Genomic DNA, 23357 nt, shown 5'->3' on the forward strand with positions numbered 1-23357 from the left:
TCCCGGTGTGATCTTTTACTCTCGGGCCTGCGGTGCGTTGTAGAAATGGCGCTGGCGCCATTTTGTTTTTTGTCCCCCAACGTCAGGAGCGTCCCCCGACGTCAGGAGTGTAGGAGATCGCTCCCGGACCCCCGCTGGACCTCCAGGGACTTTTGGCCAGCTTGGGGGGGGGCTCCTGACCCCCACAAGACTTGCCAAAAGTCCAGCGGGGGTCCGGGAACAACCTCCTAAACTCGAATCGTTTTGCCGTACAAAATGGCTGTACAAAATGGCACCGGCCATATGCCGTATGGCCGGCGCCATTTTGCCGTACGGCAAAACGATTCGAGTTTAGGAGGTCGTTCCCGGACCCCCGCTGGACTTTTGGCAAGTCTTGTGGGGGTCAGGAGGTCCCCCCAAGCTGGCCAAAAGTCCCTGGGGGTCCAGCGGGGGTCCGGGAGCGATCTCCTATGCTCCTGACTTCGGGGGACAAAAAAACAAAATGGCGCCGGTGCTACCTTTGCCCTGCTGTCATATGACAGGGCAAAGGTAGCGCCGGCGCCATTTCTACAATGCAGCGGAGGCCCGAGAGTAAAAGATCACACTGGGACCCTCCCTCTGGACCCCAGGTAATTTAAGGCATTTTGGGGGGGTTCGGGAGGGTGGGGGATTTATTTTAAAGGGTCGGGGTGGGTTTTAGGGATGTTTTAGTGTGCCTGTTTTCCCGCCCTCCCCCGATTTACGATTTACACGATATTTTAAATAACAAAACCGCGACGATAAGATTCCCTCCTCCCCCCCAGCCGAAATCGATCGTTAAGACGATCGATCACACGATTCACATCTCTATTGGCTATCTCTGATCTGCTGCAACTCCGTCGGGGGCTCGCTCCTTGGCAGATTATGCTATGGAATTCCGGACTTTAGCCCAGGAAGTAGGTTGGCAGGATGGTAGTCTTAAGGCCATCTTTTTGGAGGGCCTCTCCGGACGCATAAAGGATGAGATTGCTGCTCGAGATCTGCCGGAGGACTTTAACGCCCTGATAGAGATGGCTGCCCGCATTGACCGCCGCCTACAACAACGGGCCAAGGAGCAGCGCTCCCCTCGCCACAGTTCTGTTGCTGTGTCGACGAGACCTGTGCCTTCTCCTAAGACTTCTCATCCAGATGCTCCCAACTGCGAGCCCATGCAGCTGGGCCGGGCCCCGCTCTCTGCTGAAGAGAGGCAACGTCGTCATTCGTTGAAGTTGTGTTTGTATTGTGGTCAGAAAGGCCACTTCTTGGCACGCTGCCAGGAGCGTGCGGAAAAACGCCAAAGCCTAGGAGGTCGGGAGGAGCTCCTCCTACAGCTCCTCAATGTACTGTGCCTGTTACCCTGGAATACCCTGGAGGCTCCATTGAGACGATGGTGTTCCTGGATTCTGGAGCCGGAGGTAATTTCATCCTGCATAGACGGGAGGTCCCGTTACAAATTACCTCTATCCAGGGGACGCTCATTCCAGGACCTGTCCTGATGTCCATGGCACCCATTACTGTCTGCACCGGGGCGATCCATTTGGAGGAGATAGCCTTCCTAGTATTGGATAAGGCTGTCCAGCCTGTGGTGCTAGGGTTGCCGTGGTTACAGAAGCACTCGCCCATGATTCAGTGGGATACTCTACAGATTGTCAAGTGGAGCCCTTTCTGCCTAGCTAACTGTATGAAAGTGCCTAGGACTCCTGCAATTCCGTTGATGCACTCTGCCCTAGGTCCTCCTGCACCTTATGAGGACTTTATGGACGTATTTTCCAAGACCAAGGCAGAGATCCTTCCGCAGCATCATCTGTATGATTGTGCTATAGACCTGTTACCTGGTACTATGCCCCCTTGAGGAAGGGTGAAATATAGTCGGGCCATGTCCGACTATATTTCAGAAAATTTGGCCAAGAGGTTCATTCGCCCGTCCAAGTCGCCTGCAGGGGCAGGCTTCTTCTTTGTCAGCAAGAAGGATGGCTCGCTGAGACCGTGCTGAGGCCTAAATTCCATTATTAAGCGAGACCGTTACCCGCTCCCGTTAATCCCAGAGCTCCTCGATAGGCTCCAGGGAGCGAAGATTTTCACAAAGTTGGACTTACGAGGTGCTTACAACTTAGTCAGAATTTGTCCCGGAGACGAGTGGAAAACCGCTTTTAATACCAGAGACGGGCATTACGAGTATCTTGTGATGCCTTTCAGCTTATGTAATGCTCCGGCGGTGTTCCAGCACCTTGTGAATGAAGTGTTACAGGACCTTCTGAACACATGCGTAATCATTTACCTCGACGATGTGCTAGTCTACTCCCAGGACCTGCCTTCACACCGTCAGCATGTCCGTCAAGTGCTCCAAATTATTAGGGAGCATGGTCTGTACGCAAAACTGGGAAAATGTAGTTTTGAGATGTCCCTGCCATTCCTGGGCTACATAATCTCTGCAACAGGCTTTCAAATGGATCCTGAGAAAGTGGCGGCAATTAAGGATTGGCCCCGGCCGAAGGGTCCACTAAATTGAGACTCCTTAACACACTGGTGTCATGTCATTTGTAGACCTAGCAAATGAAAACAAAATCCTGACAAACATAAGAATTAGGGATGTGAATCGTTTTCCATATCGTCTTAACGATAGAAATCGTGTGGCAGGGCAAGAAAATCGTCTTAGGCACGATTTTTTAGTTAAAAAATCGTTTAAAAATCGTTTTTTCCGATTAGTGCGCACTAACTCGAGTTAGTGCGCACTAACGGGAGTTAGTGCGCACTAACTGGGAGTTAGTGCGCACTAACTGAAAATGATACAATTTGACACTTTTCAGGTCAGTTAAGGTCAGTTTAGGAATGAATATGTATTCCTATTGGCTGCCCTCTTATTTATTCATGTTACCAAGTTTCCTACTGACAGTATATGGGGGATGGGAAATGGAAACAGTTGGTAGCTTGACAAAACAAGTAATGTGATCAGTCAATGTGACTAGAACTTGGCCCTAACCCTGATACCAGGGGTATTGTGATCTTCCTGCACACAGTGCCCTATCCCTATTAATACCAGGAGTGTTGTGATCTTCCTGCACACAGTGCCCTATCCCTAATACCAGGGGTGTTGTGATCTTCCTGCACACAGTGCCCTATTCCTGATACTGGGGGTGTTGTGATCTTCCTGCACACAGTGCCCTATTCCTGATACCGGGGGTGTTGTGATCTTCTTGCACACATCCCGATATCAGGGATAGGGCACTGCATGCAGGAAGATCACAACACTCCTGGTATTAATACGGATAGGGCACTGCATGCAGGAAGATCACAACACTCCTGGTATTAATAGGGATAGGGCACTGCATGCAGGAAGATCACAACACCCCTGGTATCAGGGATAGGGCACTGTGTGCAGGAAGATCACAATACCCCGGAGGAGTGAGGGTCAGGCAGCTCCCCCCTGTCTGTGAAGCCAGCCTCTCACTAGTAATGCAGGGAGGGAGCTGTCTCAGACTTCACCATCCTCCCCCCACCCCCCCCTTACCCACACACCATTCACTAGCTGGGACATGGGGGAAGTCAGGAGTGAGGGTCAGGCAGCTCCCCCCTGTCTGTGAAGCCAGCCTCTCACTAGTAATGCAGGGAGGGAGCTGTCTCAGACTTCACCATCCACCCCCCCCCCTCACCCACACACCATTCACTAGCTGGGACATGGGGGAAGTCAGGAGTGAGGGACAGGCAGCTCCCCCCTGTCTGTGAAGCCAGCCTCTCACTAGTAATGCAGGGAGGGAGCTGTCTCAGACTTCACCATCCTCCCCCCCCCCCCTCACCCACACACCATTCACTAGCTGGGACATGGGGGAAGTCAGGAGTGAGGGTCAGGCAGCTCCCCCCTGTCTGTGAAGCCAGCCTCTCACTAGTAATGCAGGGAGGGAGCTGTCTCAGACTTCACCATCCTCCCCCCCCCCCCCCTCACCCACACACCATTCACTAGCTGGGACATGGGGGAAGTCAGGAGTGAGGGTCAGGCAGCTCCCCCCTGTCTGCGAAGCCAGCCTCTCACTAGTAATGCAGGGAGGGAGCTGTCTCAGACTTCACCATCCTCCCCCCCCCCCTCACCCACACACCATTCACTAGCTGGGACATGGGGGAAGTCAGGAGTGAGGGTCAGGCAGCTCCCCCCTGTCTGTGAAGCCAGCCTCTCACTAGTAATGCAGGGAGGGAGCTGTCTCAGACTTCACCATCCTCCCCCCCCCCTCACCCACACACCATTCACTAGCTGGGACATGGGGGAAGTCAGGAGTGAGGGTCAGGCAGCTCCCCCCTGTCTGTGAAGCCAGCCTCTCACTAGTAATGCAGGGAGGGAGCTGTCTCAGACTTCACCATCCTCCCCCCCCCCCTCACCCCCACACCATTCACTAGCTGGGACATGGGGGAAGTCAGAAGTGAGGGTCAGGCAGCTCCCCCCTGTCTGTGAAGCCAGCCTCTCACTAGTAATGCAGGGAGGGAGCTGTCTCAGACTTCACCATCCCCCCCCCCCCCCTCACCCACACACCATTCACTAGCTGGGACATGGGGGAAGTCAGGAGTGAGGGTCAGGCAGCTCCCCCCTGTCTGTGAAGCCAGCCTCTCACTAGTAATGCAGGGAGGGAGCTGTCTCAGACTTCACCATCCCCCCCCCCCCCCCTCACCCACACACCATTCACTAGCTGGGACATGGGGGAAGTCAGGAGTGAGGGTCAGGCAGCTCCCCCCTGTCTGTGAAGCCAGCCTCTCACTAGTAATGCAGGGAGGGAGCTGTCTCAGACTTCACCATCCCCCCCCCCCCCCCCTCACCCACACACCATTCACTAGCTGGGACATGGGGGAAGTCAGGAGTGAGGGTCAGGCAGCTCCCCCCTGTCTGTGAAGCCAGCCTCTCACTAGTAATGCAGGGAGGGAGCTGTCTCAGACTTCACCATCCTCCCCCCCCCCTCACCCACACACCATTCACTAGCTGGGACATGGGGGAAGTCAGGAGTGAGGGTCAGGCAGCTCCCCCCTGTCTGTGAAGCCAGCCTCTCACTAGTAATGCAGGGAGGGAGCTGTCTCAGACTTCACCATCCACCCCCCCCCCCTCACCCACACACCATTCACTAGCTGGGACATGGGGGAAGTCAGGAGTGAGGGTCAGGCAGCTCCCCCCTGTCTGTGAAGCCAGCCTCTCACTAGTAATGCAGGGAGGGAGCTGTCTCAGACTTCACCATCCTCCCCCCCCCCCCTCACCCACACACCATTCACTAGCTGGGACATGGGGGAAGTCAGGAGTGAGGGTCAGGCAGCTCCCCCCTGTCTGTGAAGCCAGCCTCTCACTAGTAATGCAGGGAGGGAGCTGTCTCAGACTTCACCATCCTCCCCCCCCCCCCTCACCCACACACCATTCACTAGCTGGGACATGGGGGAAGTCAGGAGTGAGGGTCAGGCAGCTCCCCCCTGTCTGTGAAGCCAGCCTCTCACTAGTAATGCAGGGAGGGAGCTGTCTCAGACTTCACCATCCACCCCCCCCCCTCACCCACACACCATTCACTAGCTGGGACATGGGGGAAGTCAGGAGTGAGGGTCAGGCAGCTCCCCCCTGTCTGTGAAGCCAGCCTCTCACTAGTAATGCAGGGAGGGAGCTGTCTCAGACTTCACCATCCTCCCCCCCCCCCCCCTCACCCACACACCATTCACTAGCTGGGACATGGGGGAAGTCAGGAGTGAGGGTCAGGCAGCTCCCCCCTGTCTGTGAAGCCAGCCTCTCACTAGTAATGCAGGGAGGGAGCTGTCTCAGACTTCACCATCCTCCCCCCCCCCCTCACCCACACACCATTCACTAGCTGGGACATGGGGGAAGTCAGGAGTGAGGGTCAGGCAGCTCCCCCCTGTCTGTGAAGCCAGCCTCTCACTAGTAATGCAGGGAGGGAGCTGTCTCAGACTGGTATCAGGGTTAGGGCACTGTGTGCAGGAAGATCACAACACTCCTGGTATTAATAGGGATAGGGCACTGTAAGAGATGACTGTAGTAGATTGAATAAAGATCTGATGTTTCTGCTCTCCTCACACCAAACAAAAACAACACACAAGCAGAGAAGCCCTTCTTACAAAGCTGAGCTAGTGAGTTAAGTAGGAGGAAAAGTAAACATACTGGTGCCAGTGTGGCTACTTAAAAAATACACTTACCAACAATCAATTACATATATTTGAACTGTGTACAGTTCCAGCCAGGACCACCTTTCTAAAATGCACAGTGATTGGCAAATTCAACATGCACTAGCATTTCAGGTGCCTGCTAACAAAAATAATAAACAAACAAGTTCTAGTCACGTGAGTGCTGATCATTACATTACTTTTTTTGTCAAGCTTCCAACTGTTTCCATTTCACATCCCCCCAACCATATTGGTAACATCAATAGATAAGAGCACAGCCAGCCAATAGGAATACATACATACATATTCATTCCTAAGTGACCTTTACTGACCTGGGAAGTGTGAACACTTTGTTTCATTTTCTGTTGGTGTTCGTTAGTTTCCAGTTCCATTTCCCATCCCCCCAACCATCACCTCAGTGGTAACCTTGGTAACATCAATAGATAAGAGGGCAGCCAGCCAATAGGAACACATATTCATTCCTAACTGACCTTCAGTGACCTGGAAAGTGTTTATTTGTATCATTTTCAGTTAGTGCGCACTAAATCGAGTTAGTGCTCACTAACGGGGAGTTAGTGCGCACTAACTCGAGTTAGTGCGCACTAACACGATTTAACGATTTTTAACGATAAATCGTTAGAATTTCTATTGTATCGTGTTCTATAACGATTTAAGACGATATAAACATTATCGGACGATAATTTTAATCGTTGAAAAACGATTCACATCCCTAATAAGAATACTCAAGTCAAATACTGTAATGTGATCTCACGTTACACGTGTGGAGACAAAGGCTTTGCTCAGTAGCTGGCAGACCACACTGGGCCTGACTGCATCGACACTTCTCAGATCTCTCTGTATTTCCTTATCTGCACTAAACACACACTGAGCTTGACTGCGTCAGCATTCCTCAGATCTCTGCACTTCCTTATCTTAGGCTCACAGACAGCCCCCACCTCTTCATGAGGAGGTTGCTTGCTTCACCCAGAAACTGGCACAAGGCTATCACGTGCACAGTATAAGATGTAGTAGGGATGTGAATCGTTTTAGGACGATTAAAATTATCGTCCGATAATTTTAATATCGTCTTAAACCGTTATGGAACACAATACAATAGAGATTCTAACGATTTATCGTTATAAATCGTTAGAATCGTGAGCCGGCACACTCAAACCCCCTAAAACCCACCCCCGACCCTTTAAATTAAATCCCCCACCCTCCCGAACCCCCCCCCAAATGACTTAAATAACCTGCGGGTCCAGCGGCGGTCCGGAACGGCAGCGGTCCGGAACGGGCTCCTGCTACTGAATCTTGTTGTCTTCAGCCGGCGCCATTTTCCAAAATGGCGCCGAAAAATGGCGGCGACCATAGACGAACACGATTGGACGGCAGGAGGTCCTTCCGGACCCCCGCTGGACTTTTGGCAAGTCTTGTGGGGGTCAGGAGGCCCCCCCCCAAGCTGGCCAAAAGTTCCTGGAGGTCCAGCGGGGGTCAGGGAGCGATTTCCCGCCGCGAATCGTTTTCGTACGGAAAATGGCGCCGGCAGGAGATCGACTGCAGGAGGTCGTTCAGCGAGGCGCCGGAACCCTCGCTGAACGACCTCCTGCAGTCGATCTCCTGCCGGCACCATTTTCCGTACGAAAACGATTCGCGGCGGGAAATCGCTCCCTGACCCCCGCTGGACCTCCAGGAACTTTTGGCCAGCTTGGGGGGGCCTCCTGACCCCCACAAGACTTGCCAAAAGTCCAGCGGGGGTCCGGAAGGACCTCCTGCCGTCCAATCGTGTTCGTCTATGGCCGCCGCCATTTTTCGGCGCCATTTTGGAACATGGCGCCGGCTGAAGACAACAAGATTCAGTAGCAGGAGCCCGTTCCGGACCGCTGCCGTTCCGGACCGCCACTGGACCCGCAGGTTATTTAAGTCATTTGGGGGGGGGGGGGTTCAGGGGGGTGGGGGTTTTAATTTAAAGGGTTGGGGGTGGGTTTTAGGGGGTTTTAATGTGCCGGTTTTGCGATTTTACATTTTTTCGATTTTTCACGATTTTTCACGATATTTTACCCCCCCCAAACGGCAACAATACGATTCCCTCCCCCTCCCAGCCGAAATCGATCGTTAAGACGATCGAGGACACAATTCACATCTCTAAGATGTAGTAACCAATAGCAATGAAGGCATGCACACAGCACGCAGGCAGCATGCATTAGCACTTAGCAGTATAACCAATAGTATGCTGAATACGCTGTGGAATTCTGTAAACTCTGTATAATAAAAAGAGCACTCGGACTGCATTCAGGGTGCCTTCCCAAGAACTCTGCCTGACGTGTCTTCTTCCATGTGTCATCCATCACAACATCTGGTGACCCCTCCAGATGAGAATCCCCCTACTTATCCGGCCGGGCGAGCCCAGGTGCACGCAGCGAACTTCGCTCCCACATTCGTGAGTATGGGGGGGGGGGGGGGGGACGACAGTCAACTCAGCAGAATGTTCATGCAAAAGAGTTGCAGAAAATAGTAAGAAATCATTTCTTTATTACAAAAGGAGTGGCAATTCACATCAGACTAGGAGATATAGAAAATATGTTGAAAGAAATAGAAAGCCAGTGCCCGTGGTATCCAGAGGCTGGTACTTTGAATATCCAGGACTGGATCAACTTAGGGAATGCCTTGCACGCACCCCCGCGTGCCTCAATAAAACATCTATTGCTTTGGCAAAAACGCACGGAAGCGATAGAAAATCTGGGGACACACAATCAAAAGGCACCGTTCCCAACCAAGGCTCCCGTGGCATCCTCCGAATCCACCTCGGAGGAAGAACCCCAGGAAACCAAAGAAACTGAAATCAAAGAAACTAACCTCCCTCCACCTTACCCTCAAACCCCTTCACCACCCACAAGCTCCCTGTACCCCCAGCTGCCATTGCCCGCGACAGTCGTTGATTCTGCATCACTGATTTGTCCAGATAAATTACCATTACACGACGCCACTCCATGTAACTGTTATGGCCGCCGGCCGCGGCAGTCCACGGCCGGTGCCGACTGCCATGGTGGCCGGCCGTGGCGGTCTGTGGCCAGGACCTGGCACTCACCCGCGGCGTCGGGCCTCCATAGAGGCTCCTGCTGATGCAGGGAGCTTCAGAAGACGTTCCCCGTGCAGACGGCCACAGGCCTCTGACTCCCGCCGTGGCTCCGCCCCCTTCTCAGACTCACTAGGGCCATGCGCGCGGCTGAAGACAGCTCTTAAAGGGGCCACGACAGGAAGTGTCGTGGCTCCCTTCTGCAGCACTTCCTCTGGATTTTGTATTGAGGTCTTGCTTGGTTCCTGTGTTCCTGGTATCCTGGTTCTTCGTCCCGCTTCTGCTCTATCTTCCTCGTTGGATTGCTTCTTTTGGACCCCGACCACTGGACTGGCTTTGGACCATGCTTTGGACTTCGACCCTTGGACCGGCTTCGGATCACGCTTTGGACTTCGACCCTTGGACCAGCTGTGGATCGCTCTCTGGTATTGACCCCTGGACTGGCTACGGACTGCTCTTGGGACTCAAAGTCTTGGACGACTTCTGGATTTTCTTCAACTTCTCTACTGAGACTATGTACGACCTGCTGGAGGCGCCAGCCATCTGGAACCCACGACCTGCAGGAGGCGCCTGCATCCAGACCATCTTCTATCCTCAGGAAGTCGCCTAAGTCCCAGCGGCCATGTCCCTACGGGCTCCTCCTGGGGGGACCACGTGCTTCCAGGGTGAAGTCCGATCCACATTTACAACAGGCCTCGCCATCTGACGGTAGAGACTGACGAGGAGTTCTTCCCTTGACGGCAGTACAGACTCTACCTCAGAACAAGGGTCCACGCTCCAGGTACTAACAGAATACTAAGGCCATGGATCTGGCAGAGGCCTCAGCCCGGCAGGCTATTCCCGGATTAGCCCAGAAGGTCATGGAACAACAGCGGATCTTGGAATCCATGGCAGCTTCTTTAGAAAGACTTAACGCTCGGATGGACTCTATGGCGGCAGCTCAGGCTGTTCCACCACCCGTACCTCTGATTATACAGAGTAATACCCGGACGGTGATTCCTCTACCTACTCCTCCACGCTACGCTGGAGACTCTCGATCATGTCAAGGATTTCTCGACCAGTGCAGTATGCACTTCCACCTGCAAGCTTCTTTGTTTCCAGACGATCTCACCAAGACCACGTGTATCCTATCCTTATTGGAGGGTAAGGCTCTTGCATGGGCTTCTCCATACTGGCGACGGGCAGATCCAGTCCTACGAGATCTGTCTAAGTTCCTAGAATTATTCCAAGCTGTGTTCGATGATCCAGGGAGACAAGTAGTCGCGGGCTCCAAACTTTGAGAACTTCGACAAGGAGGGAGGCCGTTGGCTGATTATACCATCGAATTCAGGACCTTGGCATCCGAGCTCCATTGGGAGGAGAACTGTCTTCGATCCATATTTCTTGAAGGCTTGTCACCCAGAATAAAAGACGAGATGGCAGCCTGAGAGTTACCGCAATCATAGAATTAGTGACCCGAATAGATCGGCGGCTACAAGAGAGAGCACGGGAAGGAGCTAGTACGAGGAAACACATAACAAGTGCTGCTTCTCCTCGCTCGGTCCCAGCATCCCAAGCCGCTCCTAAACCTGAAGGAGCTACTGAAGAACCCATGCAGTTGGGTCAGGGTCCACTTTCTCCAGAAGAAAGACAGATGCCGTAAAGCCGGACTTTGCCTTTACTGCGGAGAAGCGGGTCATCTGACAGCCCGTTGTCCAACACGTCCGGGAAACTCCAAAGCCTAGGCTCCATCAGGGGAGTAACCCTAGGCGTCACCTCTCCAGCTCCCCCACTTACTCTGCATGTTTCCCTGGGATTTGAAGAACATCGATTCTCCGCACTAGCCTTAGTAGACTCCGGAGCAGGTGGAAATTTTATGCTCCAAGATGTGGTCAAACAATTACACATTCCCACGTGCCTATGTCCAAAGCCATTGATTATCTCCTCCATCCATGGAGACCCCCTGCCGGGGAGGATAACTCATCACACCGTTCCGATGGAATGCCACATTTCTCCGAACCATTCCAAAAGCATCTCTTTCTACATTATTCAGAGAGCCATTCACCCCATAGTCCTGGGCATCCCATGGTTGCAGCAGCATAACCCACAGTTCGATTGGACCTCTCTGAAAATGATCAGCTGGGGACCAAATTGTCAGAGGACTTGTATCTCCGGATCCAATTCATCTTGTAGCTTCATCTGCACTTCTCGACTGGAGGGTCTGCCATTGCCGTAACAGCAATTTTCTGATGTTTTCTCCAAAAAAGCTGCGGATATCTTGCCTCCACATCGGGAGTATGATTGCAGCATCAATCTGATTCCTGGCACCACCCCACCTCGGGGAAGGGTTTATCCCTTATCCGCTCTGGAGACCTGAGCCATGTCGGAATATATTCAGAACAATCTACAGAAAGGTTTCATCAGACGCTCCAAATCTCCAGGTGGGGCTGGTTTCTTTTTTGTTGGGAAAAAAGATGGGACTCTGCGTCCATGCATAGACTTCCGTGGGTTTAACGCCATTACTATCAAGGACCGGTATCCGTTACCACTCATAGCGGAACTCTTTGACCGTTTACAAGGAGCCCAGATTTTCTCAAAATTGGACCTTCGAGGAGCGTATAATCTCGTCAGAATTCGAGAGGGGGATGAGTGGAGGACGGCATTCAACACCAGGGATGGACATTATGAGTATTTAGTCATGCCCTTTGGATTAACAAACGCTCCAGCGGTATTCCAACATTTCATAAATGAGATATTCAGGGATCTGCTATATGTATGTGTTGTCGTTTACCTTGATGATATTTTGATTTTCTCTCAGAACTTACAGGTACATCGACAACATGTGATCTTAGTATTACAACGTTTAAGAGAAAATCATCTCTATGCCAAGCTCGAAAAATGCATCTTCGAACAAGAATCCTTACCATTCTTGGGGTATATAATCTCGAAACAAGGCTTTCAGATGGATGCGTCCAAATTAAAATGTATACAAGAATGGCCTCAACCCAACGGACTACGGGCGTTGCAACGCTTCCTTGGTTTTGCCAACTACTACCGCAGTTTTATCTTAAATTTCTCTAAATTAGCAGCACCTCTCACAGCTCTTACTCGCAAAGGCGCTAATATTAAAGCTTGGCCTCCAGAGGCAGAGGAGGCATTTCGGGCGCTCAAGAATTCATTCCTCAAGAAACCATGCTTGTGGATCTAGACGACCGTTTGTAGTGGAAGTGGATGCTTCAGGGGCCGTTTTAAGTCAGAATGACACTTCAGGAACATCTCATCCCTGCTCTTATTACTCCAGGAAATTCTCGTCTGCCGAACGGAATTACTCTATCGGGGATAAAGAACTTCTCGCCATCAAACTTGCCTTTGAAGAGTGGCGACAGTGGCTGGAGGGAGCCCAGCACCGTATCACAGTTTACACGGACCCTAAAAATCTGGTATATCTTCAACAGGCCCAACGTTTGAACCCCTGTCAGGCTCGATGGGCATTATTTTTCACACGTTTTAATTTTGAGCTCGGGTACCGGCCTGCTAACAAGAATATTAAGGCAGATGCCTTATCTCGATCCTTCTCGGCAGTAGATATGGAGGAACCCATCCAATACATTATTGACCCGGCCTGCATCAGCCTAGCTGCGACCTTCACTGTACCACCCGGAAAAACAGTGGTTCCTAAGAGATTACGAAATAAAGTGTTATCTTGGGGACATGACTCGCTGCTGGCTGGACACCCTGGACGAGCTCGGACTCAGGCACTATTACAGCAGCATTATTGGTGGCCAGGTATGTGCAAGGACATTCAAGCTTATGTGGCCTCCTGTCCAACTTGTGCACAACATAAGATTCCTACAGGGAAAACACAAGGACTGTTGCAACCATTATCAGCTCCGTCGAAACCTTGGACACACATCTCCACAGATTTCATTGTGGAGTTGCCACCCTCGGAGGGTAATACCATTATCTGGGTAGTAGTGGATCGGTTTTCTAAAATGGCCCACTTCATCCCACTACCCTCCCTCCCATCTGCTCCTTGTTTGGCCCAGCTGTTTATGCGCCATATCTTCAGATTTCACGGTCTTCCGCTACACATTGTGTGTGATCGAGGTCCTCAGTTTACAGCCCATTACTGGCGTAATCTCTGTAAAAAATTTCGCATTGCTCTGGACTTTTATTTATTTATTTATTTATTTATTTAAGTTTTTTATATACCAACATTCAAGACGGTGGTCCCATCATGCTGGTTCACAAGAAACAGGGGTGAAACTTTACCATTTAACAAAAGTGCAGAAAAGCTTCAGAAGACGTTCCCCGTGCGGCTGGCCACAGGCCTCGGACTCCCGCTGTGGCTCCGCCCTCTTCTCAGACTCACTAGGGCCACGCATGTGGCTGAAGACAGCTCTTAAAGGAGCCACGACAGGAAGTGTCGTGGCTCCCTTCTGCATCACTTCCTCTGGATTTTGTATTTAAAGGCAAGGTCTGCTCCTCAGACCTTGCCTTAGTATTGAGGTCTTGCTTGGTTCCTGTGTTCCTGGTATCCTGGTTCTTCGTCCCGCTTCTGCTCTGTCTTCCTCGTTGGATTGCTTCTTTTGGACCCCGACCACTGGATGGCTTTGGACCACGCTTTGGACTTCGACCCTTGGACCGGCTTCAGATCACGCTTTGGACTTCGACCCTTGGACTGGCTGTGGATCGCTCTCTGGTATTGACCCCTGGACTGTCTGTGGACTGCTCTTGGGACTCCGAATCTTGGACGACTTCTGGATTTTCTTCAACTTCTCTACTGAGACTACGTACGACCTGCTGGAGGCGCCAGCCATCTGGAACCCACGACCTGCAAGAGGCGCCTGCATCCAGACCATCTTCTATCCTCAGGAAGTCGCCTAAGTCCCAGCGGCCGTGTCCCTACGGGCTCCTCCTGGGAGGACCACGTGCTTCCAGGGTGAAGTCTGATCCACATTTACAACAGGCCTCGCCATCTGACGGTAGAGACCGATGAGGAGTTCTTCCCTTGACGGCAGTACAGACTCTACCTCAGAACAAGGGTCCACGCTCCAGGTACTAACAGTAACGACCTATGCGGTGCGGTCCGCGTGGGGTTTCACCAAGAACAAGTGAAAGGAAATCTCACAGGAGAGGAATTATTGGAGGGGCTTCAAGCATTTCCCATTACGGAGGTCCCTAATGACCAGGGTGGGATTCAATATCAATGGTCGGCATTACCGTATAATATCCTACGGGAACTCCGAAAGAGCATCACAGAAACAGGAATTCATTCCACCTATACTCGAGGGATGTTAGAGGGAATTGCGAATGGCTATAAATTAATTCCCCAGGATTGGAAAGATCTGACCCATATGATCCTTACCCCTGCTCAGTATGTGGTTTGGGACTCAGAATATCAAAGGGAAGCCCTCATAGCTGGAAATACCTCGGGAGGAGCATATATACCTGACCAACTTTACGGGGTGGGACAATTTGCAACGCTGGAACAGCAAGCAGTGGGGATGCCCGCCGCTGCCTATCCAGCGATAAATCGCTGTGTGACCAAGGCCTTTAAGAAGGTTCCTGAATCCTGAAAAGCCACAAAATCATTTACGATGACACGACAGGCAGCCACAGAATCTTCCGTGTGTCATCCATCACAACAACACGAAAAGAAGAGGAATTCAAGAAACACAACTTATTAGAAAATCAAATGTTCCTTGTTTTCTTCTACTTTTCGTGTGAAGTGAGATCACATTAAAATATTTGTAAACCTAGACCAGAGCTGAGACACTTTAATGGGAAAATAGCTAGCAAATACTTTGCAAGAAACCATTATCTTATTTCCAGAATCATTCTATGCAACATAAGAACATAAGAAGCTGCCAGTCCGGGTGTGATGATGTAGAAGGAATTGTACTAGTTCCTGAGCAAGACAGAAGGCATAAAAGCATATGACAGCAGTATCAGAGTAAAACAGGGCATAATGAAGACTAAGATGGTCTCTATTGGGACTACAGTTCCCAGATGCCTCTGCATCTTGTGTGGGAATAAGCTGTGCACAGTAGAACTGGATCACAGTGACTCAGTGGAATCACACCAATTGGCTGATAGGAGCTATAAGAGGGGGTGGGGCTGCAGTAAACAGCAGATCAGAGCAGAGCAGCAGGAGAGATCCGGGGCGCTCAGTCTCGGCCCAAATAGCATGGAGCATCCCTCTGAGGAGAAGAACCAGAACCAGTTCTAAAACTATCATGGCACTAAAGTTTAAGTTGTTTGTTTTTGTTTTGGGTTTTGTTTTGTTTTTTTTTGTGAAAGGCATTAAGACTGTGTTGCATTACTTATTAGAAGTTTGCAAACCTAGAGATGGTATATAAAAATGCTTTAGCTGAATTTAAGATCTGGGGGAAGAGAGAGGGAAAGGAAAGAAAGATCTGAGTGATAACTAGTCTTTAGAGCAGTATTGCTGGCAAAGTATGAAAGCTAGACCTCCTGAAATGCAGAGAAATTTGGAAAACAATGACATCTAAGTAAGGCTGGCTAGCTGGTTCAGTGACGTTGAGAGAGAGCCCACCATATAGCTTTGATTGTGAACTGAAAACTGGAGCAACTTAATGAGCACTAATTGAGAACCTGGGTTCAGGCTGTGCTGACACCAGAATTAGTGAAGCCTTCAAGGCTGGTGTGGACTGCAAGCTAAGAGACCTCAGGTAGTTTGGAAAAACTGCAGCCTCATGGTAGTAAAGAATGCAGAGAATACACCTGGATTTGAAAGTTTGATAATGGCTGTGCTCTATAAGAAACTCTCCTGTGATTCAGCTGGTGCTAATTGTAGAATACTGGGCCCAGGATATGAAGCTATGTCCACTCTCAAGATATTAAAAGATGATAAATACATTTGAATATTATAATCCTATCTGTAGGTAGCTGGAATGGGGCCATTGTGCTAGATAATTTTGTGATTCAGGGAACTGTATCTAGCAACATTCAGTCTGTAGAGTTAAAACACAGAAGCAATGTATATGTCTCAGCAGGTTGCTAGAGAGAACCTGTAGGGAACTGAAAAATAACATAAGAAGTTGCCTTACTGGATCAGACCAAGGGTCCATCGAGCCAAGCATCTTGTTTCCAATAGTGGCCAGTTTACAAGTACCTGGCAAGCATCCAAACACTAAGTGGATCCCATGCTACTAATGTCGGTAATAGCAGTGGCTATTCCCTAAGGGCAAACCTTTTTTAAACCCAGCTACATTAAACACACTAACCACATCTTCTGGCAACAAATTCCACAGCTTAGTTGTTCTTGAGTGAAAAATAATTTTCTCAAATTTGTTTTAAATGTGCTACTTGATAACTTCATGGAGTACCCCCTTGTCCTTCTGTTATCTGAAAGAGTAAATAACCAATTCACATTTACCTGTTCTAGTCCTCTCATGATTTTATAGACCTCTATCATATTCCCCCTCAGCCGTCTCTTCTCCAAGCTGAACAGCCCTAACTTCTTTAGTCTTTCCTCATAAGGGAGCCATTCCATCCCCTTTATCATTTTGGTTGCTCTTCTCTGTATCTTTTCCAGTGCAACTATATCCTTTTTGAGAATCGATGATCAGAATTGTACACAGTACTCAAGGTGTGGTCTCACCATGGAGCGATACAGAGGCATTAAGACATTTTCTGTTTTATTCATCATTCCCTTCCTAATAATTCCTAACATTCTGTTTGCTTTTTTGACTGCTGTAGCACACTGAACCTACATTTTCAATGTATTATCAACTATGATGCCTAGATCCTTTTCCTGGGTGGTAGCTCCTAATATGGAACCTAACATTGTGTAACTACAGCATGGGTTATTTTTCCCTATATGCGTCACCTTACACTTATCCACATTAAATTTCATCTGCCATTTGGATGCCCAATCTTCCAGCCTTGCAAGGTCCTCCTGCAATTTATCACAATCCGCTTGTGATTTAATTACTCTGAATAATTTTGTATTATCTGCAAACCTGATTACCTCACTCGTCGTATTTCTTTCCAGATCATTTATAAATATATTGAAAAGTACTGGTCCAAGTACAGATTCCCGAGGCACTCCACTGTTTATCTTTTTCCACTGAGATACCAATGATAACTATGGTATCTTAATAAATTGTTACAATCCATGGGCCGGATTTTAAATGCCCTGCGCGCGTAAATCCAGCCGGATTTACCCGCGCCGGCACGCCTATTTTGCATAGGCTGCCGGCGCGTGCAAGTCCCGGGGCTTCGTAAAGGGGCGGGGAGGGCGTGTCGTGGCATGTCCTGGGTCAGGGGGTGCTGACGGTCGGCCCCTGTGACATTGTGAGGGCAAAGGTAGCGCCGGCGCCATTTTGAGTACTGGCAATACGGCCGGAGTGCAGGAGGTCGCTCCTGAACTCCCGCTGGACTTTTGGCAAGTCTTGTGGGGGTCAAGAGGCCCCCCCAAGCTGGCCAAAAGTCCCTGGGGGTCCAGCGGGGGTCCGGGAGCGATCTCCTGCATGCGGGCCATATTGCCAATATTCAAAATGGCACCGGCGCTACCTTTGCCCTGTCACATGGTAAGGGCAAAGGGCCATCGGCGCCATTTTTTTTAGCGCAGCTGATAGCGTGGGAACGAGAGATCGCAGTCCGCAGCCCCCCTGGACCACCAGGTATGTGTAAAAAGTTTTTGGGGGGGTTGGGAGAGTGGGGGAGGCTACGGAGGTAATTTTAAAGGGTCGGGGTGGGGTTTTCTTTATCGGCACGGGCCTCACTAAAAAAAATTAGTGATGTGAATTGGAATTGGAACCGATTCCAATTCACATCTCATAACGATCAGATTTCCCCCCCCCCCCCAGCTGAACCCAATCGTTAAAACGATCGGGCACACGATTCACATCCCTAGTGAGTACAAATACCATCTCTCTCCACAATACTGCTTCACTGGAATCAGGTACTCGCTCCTCGAGGGCCTGCTCTCTGCTCCGGTGCCAGACCTCTCGTCTAGTGGAATCTCTGTTACTGCTAAGTGAGTACAATGCTATCGAGTCTCTCTGCTCTAAGGGATCAGGTACTCGCCCCTCGAGGGCCTGCTCTCCCTGTCTCGGAGCTTCTCCTATTTCTACATTGTGGCTTTGAATGTAATCTTATTGTGTGCTCATAACTCTCAGTCTCTTTCCATTACAGCACTGCCTCGCAGAGGATCCACTGTTCCTGCGTTCTGTGGAAGACGCGCCCAGCCAGGCTCTACAACCACTACTCACTACTGCCACCTCTGGTGGTCACTTAAATTGTCTAATAAAAGATTCAAATCTGTGTTTGTCTGTCCGGAGTCTAGCCTGACACCGTGGTCCCTCACGGGACTGCCCCCGTGGGCGTGGTCAGCTGCTACAGTGTCCAAGGATCCACCCAAACACCATTAACCATAACACCACCAGTAGACCCGCCATAGTAAATCCAATATACGCGCTCTTCCGGGTTGTCCAGGCTAGGACTTTCTGTCGAAGACGGAGGCGCAACACCGTTTTCCCCAGTGGAATCATCTGGGTGGTGGCCAAGAGGACCCTCGCTGGGTCGATGATGTACTGGGGAGTCGCTGGGATGTTGTCCGTCTCAAAGGCCCTGCATAGGGCGTCGGCCCAGGCATTCTTGGAAGCTGGTCTATAATGGAGGGTAAAGTTGAACTGGCTAAAAAATAGTGACCAGCGGGCTTGGCGAGGGTTCAACCGTTGGGCTCAGTTGAGATATTCTAGGTTCTTGTGGTCTGTGAAGACCGTGATGGAGTGCTGTGCTCCCTCAAGCCTCCTCTGCTCCCTGAAACTACATTCATGCCTGGAACTGGATCCATCTCTACATGCAACATCAGGACACCACACTAGACTGTAGATAGACATGGAAAAGGCCAAAACATCTGGATAAAAATACTAAACAGTATGTTTAGGATTTCAGCTAACTATATAACCTGAAGTTCTCTTAAATAACAGGTTTCAATTATCACGTGCATCTGAGTAGCAGATATAAATTCAAAAGCTCAATCTCTGTTCTCTTACAGTTCTAATCCTGTTGTGTTCAATGGATCTTCAGACTGTTACATCTTCAGCATACAAGACATAAGGGGCCAACCCTGATATTTTGAAGCTTGTCAGAATAAAAAAAAAATCCCTTATTTATTTGATCCATTTTAAATTCTGCCATACTTTCAATGTGGATCGTAATATTTACATTAATAAAATAATGCTGAACCACATACAATATGTTTACATCAATAATACAAAATCATGAAAGGACTTGAGGTAAATGTAAATTAGTTCTTTACTCTCTGAGACAATAAAAGGACTAGGGGGCAGCCCATGAAGTTAGCAAGTAGCTCATTTAAAACAAATCGGAGAAAATCATTTCACTCAATGCATAATTAAGCTCTGCAATTCATTGCTAGAAGATGTAATTATGGCAGTTAATGTAACTGGGTTTAAAAAAGGTTTGGATAAGTTCTTAGAGGAGAAGTCCATAAACTGCTATTAATCAATTAAGAATAGTAGCTTGGGATCTGTTTATTTATTTGTTGTGTTTTTTTATACCGGTATTTAGAGAATACTGTCACATCGGTTTACAATGATTAAATTACATATAAAAACAGTACATAGCATAATAAAATAATACAATTCAATACAACTAAAAATGCAATAAACTCAGATTTTAACGTAAAACTCTAAGTACAATATTAAAACTGAACTAAAAACAATACAATTAAAAGAAACAATATAAAAACAGAATGAGACATTGTCATTTTTATTTATGAATGCATGTAGAGTGTTTAATGTTTGGATACTTGCCAAGTACTGGTGACTTGGATTGGCCACTGTTGGAAACAGGATGCTGGGCTTGATGGACCCTTGGTCTGACCCAGTATGACATGTCTTATGTTCTTATGATATTCAGACTTATCCAGTTAAGTTAATTGGATAAGTTAGACCTGCCATAGAGCACCCAGATATTCAGCAGCATAGCCGTGCTGCTGAATATCCCATGAAAGTTAGCTGGATAAGTCTTGTTCAGAGCATATGCGTCATTGAAATCTGTCTAGCTTCTATTCCAACCAGCAATGTTCACCTTAATCTTCAAACATTAAATCCATGTAAGTACCCGAGAAGGCCTCCTGTCAATCTATGAGAATCAATGCACAATTAATTACTATCAAGTGGTACTCTACTCAAGGAAGACAGCACACTTATATTTATCAATTACTAATTAGTAGCTCTTGCTGGGATGATGTCTATCAGCAAGACAAAAGGGGTGTGAGTGTGTGTTTGTGTGCGTGCTTGCATGCTGTATATCAGAAAAAGAGAGAGAGAAAAGGTTGGCTTCCCACTTGTGAGCATGATGCTTTCACAAAACATAAACCAAATGCTAACCTTTATTTTATTGTCAACTGTTTACCGGACAAAGAACATCTCTAATGTTTTATGTTTCTGCTTTTTTTTTTTCCTCTCTTCTTCGGTTGAAGGTCAGACATAAAGGAGACTTTGAATCTCATAAAGCAGCAAAATTAACTTTCACTGAGTCAAGTGTATAAAGCATTGGTCTTTCACCTCCAAGACTTCCATTCAATTCCACCTGACATTTTTATTGAAATGATTAGTGTGATTGCATTTAAGCAATAAGGCACAATAGAGTGTGCATTACTGGGCCACTGGTGCATGCTTCAGAAGCATTGTGATGTCACAAGGTCAAGTGATTTCACCCAGCACCAGAAACCCAGTAATGCTATCCTTAGGAGCGTTTTGCCTATTGACTAAAGACTGTCTCTTTACAGTCCAGAGGAAATGTATCCCCTTTTCAACAAAACCTTTACTTTGCAGTGAGAATTGTAAGAAACACAGTTTATCTGAAACTGAACACTCTAAAACAGCTGAAGAGAATTAGCTATATCATTTAGAAATTTATATGGGAAGAGAGATAGGACTGTGGCTGGATATGTGGCAATTTCTTATTTTTCCTGTTTATTGTGCTGTAGCCCAGAGGTGGGTTTAAAGCACATCTGGCCTGAGGGAGCTTTTAAAGCAGCCCAGACAAGCAATAACAGGAAATTACCTCGTTGGCAGAGGGGCACACTCAGAAGTGACACCTCCAGCAAAAGCTGAGCCTGGAAGTGACATCCTCAGAGGAGGTGCACGTTGCCACTCCAGGGAAACAACCCCAGTTTGCCACTCTGCAGATTTTCTGGGAGGACCCCTCTTTATTGGCCTCCTCAACCTGGTTTGGGCTCCTAATGTGGCCCTCGGGCTCAAAGGTTGGTCCAAAACCAGGATTAGCCCCTCTCCAAACCCATTTTTCTGCTTCTACAAAATATGGCCTAGGATCGTTTCTGGGTAAAGCCAACAGTTACATGAGTAAGTTACTAGTTTAAGACACACACATACATTTGCCAGCTTATTGTGTATTTTTACACTTGCTAATTATCTGGTGCAAGTGATATTAAACGTGTGTATTGTATTTGAACTGGGGGACTTCAGACTGAAGAACTAGGAGGGTCTCGATGACCTGGAGAAGGAGTGGGCAAATTGGTAAATTAATTGGTTAAACTGCTAATTTTACTCACATGAGTATGTTTTAAAATTCACCAATATAGGCATATAAATCCTGATTTTACACAAGTAAGTCCTACTTTATTTCTGCCCAAAAAATATGTATGTGCGTATATTTTTAAATTAGATGGTTATAGTATTGAAGGAGTTCAATTTTATGGACTATCGCTGTACGAGAAGACCTGAAGAACTAAGTCTAACCATGCTGCAGTGAAACGCACAGCCATCTTGATTTACTAACATTTGCAACGCAAACGGAACCTAACACGTAATGACGTACTTACGCACTAACGTTTAGTGAACGTGACTCCATTTTGGATTCATATTTTGTATTGTATTAATACGAACGCCGTCGCAAATGTCTAACCCGTCAATTAAATGACGAAACAATAGTCTAATCATAAGCTACACCTACTAGAGGACCACGCTAGCTAATGCTTGTTCAGCAGTTTGTAAAATGTTTGTTCAGCAAAACCAGAACGCATGTGTGAAAGATAAGAGTTGTAAAGTGCATAAAAGTTTGCTCCTAAGGGGGCGTGGCATGCAGTTGTACTGAGCCTTTGTCTTAGCTGCATCTTGCTAGCAATAAAAGTCTATCTTTACGGATCAGTTGTCTGGACCTCCTTACTGAGTAAAAACAGACGGTTACATTTGGCGAGCTTCAGCCAGGAGGTGCCGGGGACGCTATTTTAGCCCCCCAGCTGGTCCGGTGGTTTGGTGGCGGAGCGATCCCCCAGACTTATTTGGTGAGTAGCCACCGCTGAGTTCAGCGATCAGGTTTCTGAGGGGACCGTTCCACAAGAAACTTCTTGAGACCTCTGGGCTGGTGATTCGGAAAGAAGGCTTTCTTCGCGATCGAGAGAACGTTTCAGGCAAGTATACTTTTATCTGCACGGGAATAAGAAACAGGGGAACCTGAATTAGAAACCAGATACAGCTAAATTACCAGCCGATCTTGAAATGGATCGAGGGGGCGTTGATCAAACCCCACAGCGTGGTTAGTAGGAGCTCCCCCTCCGAAGACCTCGTTACTGAAAACCTGAATTGGAATTTCGGAAATTTTTGAATTTTGGGAATCAGAAAGAAATCTTGGGAATAGGTTTCTTGTTGTGTGAAAGAGAGTGAATGGTCTCGCAGTTCTAGACCGGGCGACCGCGTTCTAGTCGGGGCAAGTGTGACCCTTTTGTGTCTGGCAGATACGGACCCCTTACCTATCTGCTATCCCTTCCCCTCTTTGTCTGTACCTCTATCCTAAATGGGTGGGGGAGGGTCGACCCCGTTAAAAGTCATGACGGAGCACTTTAGCGAAGTGTTTGATAAACATACCTGTACTAAACCTGGTATGATCCAACGCTGTGCCTATCGGTGGCCGAGCTTGTGCGTCAACTGGCCCCCGAAAGGAACTTTCGATTTTGTCACGGCCTCTAGAGTCCGAATAATAGTCACAAAAGAGGATCAGCCAGGTTTTCCTGAAGATGTCCCATATATTAATGCCTGGATTGAAGTTATTCTCAATCCCCCGTCCTGGGCACAAAAGTTAGTAGAGGGAGCTGCCCTCATCATGGTGGCGCAGATGAAGAAGGCGGGCCACCGGAAGTCACCAAACCGGAAAA

Source organism: Rhinatrema bivittatum, chromosome 1 (genome assembly GCF_901001135.1).
Source record: "Rhinatrema bivittatum chromosome 1, aRhiBiv1.1, whole genome shotgun sequence".
NCBI lineage: Eukaryota > Metazoa > Chordata > Amphibia > Gymnophiona > Rhinatrematidae > Rhinatrema > Rhinatrema bivittatum.